This window comes from Symphalangus syndactylus, chromosome 5 (assembly GCF_028878055.3).
Source record: "Symphalangus syndactylus isolate Jambi chromosome 5, NHGRI_mSymSyn1-v2.1_pri, whole genome shotgun sequence".
NCBI classification, from domain to species: Eukaryota; Metazoa; Chordata; class Mammalia; order Primates; family Hylobatidae; genus Symphalangus; species Symphalangus syndactylus.
The window spans coordinates 60283689-60291462 of record NC_072427.2 but is presented as its reverse complement, the minus strand read 5'-3'; the positions used below and the strand labels follow the sequence as shown (position 1 = coordinate 60291462).

Genomic DNA, 7774 nt, shown 5'->3' with positions numbered 1-7774 from the left:
AGACATAAAGTCCTTGCCCATGCCTATGTCCTGAATGGTATTGCCTAGGTTTTCTTCTAGAGTTTTTATGGTTTTAGGTCTAACATTTAAGTCTTTAATCTATCTTGAATTAATTTTTGTATAGGTGTAAGGAAGGGATCCAGTTTCAGCTTTCTACATATGGCTAGCCAGTTTTCCCAGCACCATTTATTAAATAGAGAATCCTTTCCCCATTTCTTGTTTTTGTCAGATTTGTCAAAGATCAGATGGCTGTAGATATGTGGCATTATTTCTGAGGGCTCTGTTCTGTTCCATTGGTCTATATCTCTGTTTTGGTACCAGTAGCATGCTGTTTTGGTACCAGTAGCATGCTGTTTTGGTTACTGTAGCCTTGTAGTATAGTTTGAAGTCAGGTAGTGTGATGCCTCCAGCTTTGTTCTTTTGGCTTAGGATTGACTTGGCAATGCGGGCTCTTTTTTGGTTCCATATGAACTTTCAAGTAGTTTTTTCCAATTCTGTGAAGAAAGTCATTGGTAGCTTGATGGGGATGGCATTGAATCTATAAATTACCCTGGGCAGTATGGCCATTTTCACGATATTGATTCTTCCTATCCATGAGCATGGAATGTTCTTCCATTTGTTTGTATCCTCTTTTATTTCATTGAGCAGTGGTTTGTAGTTCTCCTTGAAGAGGTCCCTCACATCCCTTATAAGTTGGACTCCTAGGTATTTTTTTCTCTTTGAAGCAATTGTGAATGGGAGTTCACTCATGATTTGGCTCTCTGTTTGTCTGTTATTGGTGTATAAGAATGCTTGTGATTTTTGCACATTGATTTTGTATCCTGAGACTTTGCTGAAGCTGCTTATCAGCTTAAGGAGGTTTTGGGCTGAGACGGTGGGCTTTTCTAGATATACAATCATGTCATCTGCAAACAGGGACAATTTGACTTCTTCTTTTCCTAATTGAATACCCTTTATTTCCTTCTCCTGCCTAATTGCCCTGGCCAGAACTTCCAACACTATGTTGAATAGGAGTGGTGACAGAGGGCATCCCTGTCTTGTGCCAGTTTTCAAAGGGAATGCTTCCCGTTTTTGTCCATTCAGTATGATATTGGCTGTGGGTTTGTCATAGATAGCTCTTATTATTTTGAGATACGTCCCATCAATACCTAATTTATTGAGAGTTTTTAGCATGAAGGTTGTTGAATTTTGTCAAAGGCCTTTTCTGCATCTATTGAGATAATCATGTGGTTTTTGTCCTTGGTTCTGTTTATATGCTGGATTATGTTTATTAATTTGCGTATGTTGAGCCAGCCTTGCATCCCAGGGATGAAGCCCACTTCATCATGGTGGATAAGCTTTTTGATATGCTGCTGGATTCGGTTTGCCAGTATTTTATTGAGGATTTTTGTATCAATGTTCATCAGGGATATTGGTCTAAAATTCTCTTTTTTTATTGTGTCTCTGCCAGGCTTTGGTATCAGGATGATGCTGACCTCATAAAATGAGTTAGGGAGGATTCCCTCTTTTTCTGTTGATTGGAATAGTTTCAGAAGGAATGGTACCAGCTCCTCCTTGTACCTCTGGTAGAATTTAGCTGTGAATCCATCTTGTCCTGGACTTTTTTTGGTTGGTAAGCTATTAATTATTGCCTCAATTTCAGAACCTGTTATTGGTCTATTCAGAGATTCAACTTCTTCCTGGTTTAGTCTTGGGAGGGTGTATGTGTTGAGGAATTTATCCATTTCTTCTAGATTTTCTCGTCTATTTGAGTAATGGTGTTTATAGTATTCTCTGTAGTTTGTGTTTCTGTGGGATGGATGGTATATCCCCTTTATCATTTTTTATTGCGCCTATTTGATTCTTCTCTCTTTTCTTCTTTATTAGTCTTGCTAGCAGTCTATCAATTTTGTTGATCTTTTCAAAAAAAACCACCTCCTGGATTCATTGAGTGTTTTGAAGGGTTTTTTGTTTCTCTATTTCCTTCAATTCTGCTCTGATTTTAGTTATTTCTTGCCTTCTGCTAGCTTTTGAATGTGTTTGCTCGTGCTTCTCTAGTTCTTTTAATTGTGATGTTAGGGTGTGAATTTTAGATCTTTCCTGCTTTCTCTTGTGGGCATTTAGTGCTATAAATTTCCCTCTACACACTGCTTTGAATGTGTCCCAGAGATTCTGGTATGTTGTGTCTTTGTTCTCGTTGGTTTCAAAGAACATCTTTATTTCTGCCTTCATTTCGTTATGTACCCAGTAGTCATTTAGGAGCAAGTTGTTCAGTTTCCATGTAGTTGAGTGGTTTTGAGTGAGTTTCTTAATCCTGAGTTCTAGTTTGATTGCACTGTGGTCTGAGAGATAGTTTGTTATAATTTCTGTTCTTTTACATTTGCTGAGGACTGCTTTACTTCCAACTATGTGGTCAGTTTTGGAATGGGTGTGGTGTGGTGCTGAGAAGAATGTATATTCTGTTGATTTGGGGTGGAGAGTTCTGTAGATGTCTATTAGGTCCGCTTGGTGCAGAGCTGAATTCAATTCCTGGATATCCTTGTTAACTTTCTGTCTCATTGATCTGTCTAATGTTGACAGTGGGGTGTTAACACCTCCCATTATTATTGTGTGGGAGTTTAAGTCTCTTTGTAGGTCTCTAAGGACTTGCTTTATGAATCTGGGTGCTCCTGTATTGCATATATATTTAGGATAGTTAGCTCTTCTTGTTGAATGCATCCCTTTACCATTCTGTGATGGCCTTCTTTGTCTCATTTGATCTTTGTTGGTTTAAAGTCTTTTTTATCAGAGACTAGGATTGCAACCCCTGCCTTTTTTTGTTTTCATTTGCTTGGTAGATCTTCCTCCATCCCTTTATTTTGAGCCTATGTGTGTCTCTGCACATGAGATGGGTTTCCTGAATACAGCGCCCTGATGGGTCTTGACTCTTTATCCAATTTGCCAGTCTGTATCTTCTAATTGGAGCATTTAGCCCATTTACATTTAAGATTAATATTGTTATGTGTGAATTTGATCCTGTCATTATGATGTTAGCTGGTTATTTTGCTCGTTAGTTGATGCAGTTTCTTCCTAGCCTCGATGGTCTTTACAACTTGGCATGTTTTTGCAGTGGCTGGTACCAGTTGTTCCTTGCCATGTGTAGTGCTTCCTTCAGGAGCTCTTTTAGGGCAGGCCTGGTGGTGACAAAATCTCTCAGCATTTGCTTGTCTGTAGAGGATTTTATTTCTCCTTCACTTATGAAGTTTAGTTTGGCTGGATATGAAATTCCGGGTTGAAAATTCTTTCTTTAAGAATGTTGAATATTGGCCCCCACTCTCTTCTGGCTTGTAGAATTTCTGCCGAGAGATCAGCTGTTAGTCTGATGGGCTTCCCCTTTTGGGTAACTCGACCTTTCTCCCTGGCTGCCCTTAACATTTTTTCCTTCATTTCAACTTTGGTGAGTCTTACAATTATATGTTTTGGGGTTGCTCTTCTTGAGGAGTATCTTTGTGGCCTTCTCTGTATTTCCTGAAGTTGAATGTTGACCTGCCTTGCTAGGTTGGGGAAGTTCTCCTGGGTAATATCCTGCAGAGTGTTTTCCAACTGGGTTCCATTCTCCCCATCACTTTCAGGTACACCAATCAGACGTAGATTTCGTGTTTTCACATAGTCCCATATTTCTTGGAGGCTTTGTTCATTTCTTTTTATTCTTTTTTCTCTAAACTTCTCTTCTTGCTTCATTTCATTCATTTGATCTTCAATCACTGATACCGTTTCTTCCAGTTGATCGAATCGGCTACTGAAGCTTGTGCATTCGTCACGTAGTTCTTGTGCCATGGTTTTCAGCTCCATTGGGTCCTTTAAGGACTTCCCTTCATTGGTTATTCTAGTTAGCCATTGGTCTAATCTTTTTTCAAGGTTTTTAACTTCCTTGTGATGGGATCAAACTTCCTCCTTTAGCTCGGAGTAGTTTGATCTTCTGAAGCCTTCTTCTCCCCACGCTTCAAAGTCATTCTCCATCCAGCTTTGTTCTGTTGCTGGTGAGGAGCTGCTTTCCTTTGGAGGAGCAGAGGTGCTCTGATTTTTAGAGTTTCTAGTTTTTCTCCTCTGGTTTTTCCCCATCTTTGTGGTTTTATCTACCTTTGGTCTTTTATGATGGTGACGTACAGATGGGGTTTTGGTGTGGATGTCCTTTCTGTTTGTTAATTTTCCTTTTAACAGTCAGGACCCTCAGCTGCAGGTCTGTTGGAGTTTGCTGGAGGTCCACTCCAGACACTGTTTGCCTGGGTATCAACAGTGGATGCTGCAGAACAGCGAATATTGCTGAACAGCAAATGTTGCTGTCTTATTGTTCCTCTGGAGGTTTTGTCTCAGAGGGGTACCCGGCCGTGTGAGGTGTCAGTCTGCCCCTACTGGGGGGTGCCTCCCAGATAGGCTACTCAGGGGTCAGGGACCCACTTGAGGAGGCAGTCTGTCCGTTCTCAGATCTCAAACTCTGTACTGGGAGAACCACTACTCTCTTCAAAGCTGTCAGACAGGGACATTTAAGTCTGCAGAGGTTTCTGCTGCCTTTTGTTTGGCTATGCCCTTCCCCCAAAGGTAGAGTCTACAAAGGCAGGCAGGCCTCTTTGAGCTGCCGTGGGCTCCACCCAGTTCAAGCTTCCCAGCCAATTTGTTTACCTACTCAAGCCTCAGCAATGGCGGGTGCCCCTCCCCCAACCTCACTGCTGCCTTGCAGTTTGATCTCAGACTGTTGTGCTAGCAATAAGCCAGGCTCCGTGGGCATGGGACCCTCCGAGCCAGGCTCAGGATATAATCTCCTGATATGCCATTTGCTAAGACCATTGGAAAAGAGCAGTACTAGGGTGGGAGTGACCCGATTTTCCAGGTGCCTTCTGTCACAGCTTTGCTTGGCTATGAAAGGGAATTCCCTGACCCCTTGTGCTTCCCAGGTGAGGCGATGCCTCACCCTGCTTCGGCTCAGGCTCAGTGCACTGCACCCACTGTCCTGCACCCACTTTCCGACACTCCCCAGTGAGATGAACCCGGTACCTCAGTTAGAAATGCAGAAATCACCCATCTTCTGCGTCGCTCACACTGGGAGCTGTAGACTGGAGCTGTTCCTATCAGAATTTTATATTATTACACTAAATGCCTACATCAAATAGCTAGAAAGATCTCAGGTTAACAACCTAACATCACAAAAAAAAAAAAAAAAAAAAGAGAGAATCAAGTGCAAACAAACCCCAAAGCTAGCAGAAGACAAGAAATAACTAAAATCAGAGCTTAACTGAAGGAGATAGAGACACAAAACCCTTCAAAAAAATCAATGAATCTGGAAGATTTTTTTTAATTAATAAAACATTTAGATCACTAGCTAGACTAATAAAGAAGAAAAAAAAGAAGAATGAAACAAACAAAATCAGAAATGATAAGGGGGATATCACCACTCACCCCACAGAAATACAAACAACCATCAGAGAATAATATAAATACCTCTATGAACATAAACTAGAAAATCTAAAGAAACAGATAAATTCCTGAACATACACCCTTCCAAAACTGAACCAGAAAAAAAATTGATTCTCTGAATAGACCAATAACGAGTTTTGAAATTAAGGCAGTAATAAGTAGCCTACCAACCCAAAAAATCCCATGTCCAGATGAATTCACAGCTGAATTCTACCAGAGGTACGAAGAAGAGCTGATACCATTTCTGCTGAAACTATTCCAAAAAATTGAAAAGGAGGGTCTCCTTTCTAACTCATTCTGTGAGGTCAGCATCATCCTTATACCAAAACCTGGCAGAGATACAACAACAACAAAAACCTCAGGCCAATATCCTTGATGAACATCAATGCAAAAATCCTCAATTAAATACTGGCAACCCAAACCCAGCAGCACATCAAAAGTTTATCCACCATGATCAAGTTGGCTTCATCCCGGGATGCAAGTTTGATTCAACACGTACAAATCAGTAAATGGGATTTATCACATAAACAGAACTAAAGACAAAACCACATGATTATCTCAATAGTACAAAAAGAGACTTCAATAAAATTCAACATCTCTTCATGTTAAAAACTCAATAAACTAGGTATTGAAGGAATATACCTCAAAATAATAAGAGTCATACATGATAAACCCACAACCAATATCATATTAAATGGGCAAAAGCTGGAAACATTCCCTATGAAAACCAGCATAACACAATGATGCCCTGTCTCACCACTCCTGTTCAACATAGTATTGAAACTTCTGGCCAGGGAAATCAGGTAAGAGAAAGAATTAAACGGTGTTCAAATAGGAAGAGAAGAAGTCAAATTATCTTTGTTTGCAGATGACATAATCCTATATCTAGAAAACCCCATCATCTCAGCCCAAAAGCTTCTTTTTTTTTTTTTTTTTTTTTTTTGCCTGTATAATCAGGTCTTTATTCAAAAGAAGCTGTCCGAAATGATTTGACCTTTATGGAATAATCAAATTCAAGAGTTTATGCAGCAGGCTTCTTTTCCTCTATAGTAGGTTTCTTTTCTGCAGGCTTCTTTTCAGGGGCTGGTTTCTTGGTAGCTGCTGCCTTTTTTCCCACCAGAGGCTTCTTCTGCTTCTTAACACCAACAGCAGCCTTCTTTCCTTTCTTACCTACCACAGGCTTCTTGCCTGCAACCGCCGCCTTCTCATCTGATTTGGCTTCTAGTGCTGCTGCTGCAGCAGCTGCCTTATCCATCCGGAGCTTGTGATTCCTGGCCTGGCGAAGAATGGTGTTCCGGCGCATGGTCTTTGCATATGGGTTTAGCTTCAACATGATTCTCAAGTTTTTCAGTGGGTTCTTCTTTAGGACTCTGCGATGAATCTTCTTGCTTGGTGCTCGAAGGGCTCTTTGGATCTCTGGGCTTTTCAAGATTCTGCTAAGATCTGTGTTAATCATCTTGTGAATGGGAAGATTATAGTTACTCTTGAGAGAAGCGGCTTTACGCCAAGTGCCATACAATTCATCTAACTTCCGGAAAGCACTTTCAGTCCAAATGCAGAAACGTCCCACATGCCCACCAGGAGCAAGCTTCAAAATGTTCAGCTTGCTTACATTAAGCAGAGTAATTCCAGGGATGTTTCTGAAGGCCTTGATCATACCATTATCCTCATTATAGATGATGCACGGGCCTCTGCGCTGGATACGGCAACGGTTTCTCATTTTGCCTTTGCCAGCTCTCATTCGCTGAGAGGCATAGACCTTTTTGATATCATTCCAGGCTTTAAGTTTCTTAAGGAGCAAAACAGCTTCCTTGGTCTTCTTGTAGCCTTCAACTTTATCTTCGACTACCAAAGGAAGTTCAGGAACTTCCTCAATACGATGACCTTTAGACATGACCAGTGCTGATAGGGCTGAGGCAGCCAGGGCAGAACAGATGGCATATCGTTTTTGGGTTGTGTTCACTCTACGATGCCAACGGCACCAGGTTTTGGTTGGTGCAAACATTCGGCCTCCACGACACATGTTTCCAAAAGCACCCTGGCCAGAGCGGTGAGTCCCACCACCTCGAACTCTGGGAATTCAAGCCACAGCTCTGCCAGTACCCCAAGACTCAGCACTGGTCTGATGACCTGCTAATTCACTGACAGCGTAGGGCTGTCTGTTGTTTTTGCGCAAGTTGGTGTGAACAAAGTTCACAATATCTGGTCGAATAGGAGCCTTGAATACAGCAGGCAAAGTGACATTTTTGCCAGATGACTCCCCTTTTTCGGACTACATCGATATCAGTGGGCAAGCACACGCCATGGCAGAGAGATGACACAGCCGTGCTACTTTCAGCCCGGA

At 41.5% G+C, this 7774-nt stretch overlaps 1 pseudogene; it reads right to left on the bottom strand.

Annotated features, from left to right (window-relative positions):
• Positions 1–6413: 6413 nt before the first annotated feature.
• On the bottom strand, positions 6414–7774 carry LOC129482605 (large ribosomal subunit protein uL4-like; annotated as a pseudogene).